This window comes from Tachypleus tridentatus, chromosome 6 (genome assembly GCF_004210375.1).
Source record: "Tachypleus tridentatus isolate NWPU-2018 chromosome 6, ASM421037v1, whole genome shotgun sequence".
Lineage (NCBI taxonomy): Eukaryota > Metazoa > Arthropoda > Merostomata > Xiphosura > Limulidae > Tachypleus > Tachypleus tridentatus.
The window spans coordinates 126,709,153-126,709,888 of NC_134830.1; the positions used below are offsets into that span (position 1 = coordinate 126,709,153).

The 736-nt window shown below is 40.2% G+C and overlaps 1 non-coding gene across 1 annotated transcript; it reads left to right on the plus strand.

The window, feature by feature from the left end:
- The first annotated feature begins 357 nt into the window (after positions 1-357).
- TRNAI-AAU (transfer RNA isoleucine (anticodon AAU)) lies at positions 358-431 on the plus strand. The gene has a single exon. It is a non-coding gene; the product is annotated as a tRNA-Ile (tRNA).
- The last annotated feature ends 305 nt before the right edge of the window (positions 432-736 follow it).

Consider the following 736-nt stretch of genomic DNA (forward strand, 5'->3'; position numbering starts at 1 on the left):
ATTTGTTAATGTGCCTTGATTTTAACCGAAGAGGCTTATAGCCAAATTTGCTCTTTCCCAGATTCTAGTTAGGATATTGTTAGTATGCTGTATCCACGTTAATTTGATGTCGTAAGTTAATCCTAAATATTCAACCGAGGGAGCAGTTCGTAAAAGTGATCCGATCATGTGTAACTTTCGTCTAGTTTTGTTTCAGTTCTTTCTCTGGCGAATAGTATTCGTTGGATTTTCAGAATTTTTATCCTTATTTTGAATTTCTGGCAGTATTCTTCTAAGTTATTCAGGACTGTTTGTAAGTTTGTTGCTGCTAATGAAAGAAAGAAATATTTTCCATATTGCCACATTTTTTGATCTAGTGGCCTGTTAGCTCAGTTGGTTAGAGCGTCGTGCTAATAACGCGAAGGTCGTGGGTTCGATCCCCATACAGGCCATTTATGAGTTATTACTTTTCCGACACATTTTGTGATTCCAAGCGACCTGGACCATGTTTTCTCTCTGCTGACATGATGTTTTCATTGCGTGAACCTATTTCACTTATCCTGCCATAGTCGACCTCTCTCTACGCACTCTCAGCGTCACATATCGCCACGTTTATCGGTGAGGCTCAGCCTGGTGGAATCATCGACCATTCCAGAATTCGAAAAATACGCCGAAGAGGTATTCTTTTCCATCATTCTATACCAGGAGACTAATCACACGGTTGCAAGCACTGGAGGACAGAAGTCAAAGTCAGTTA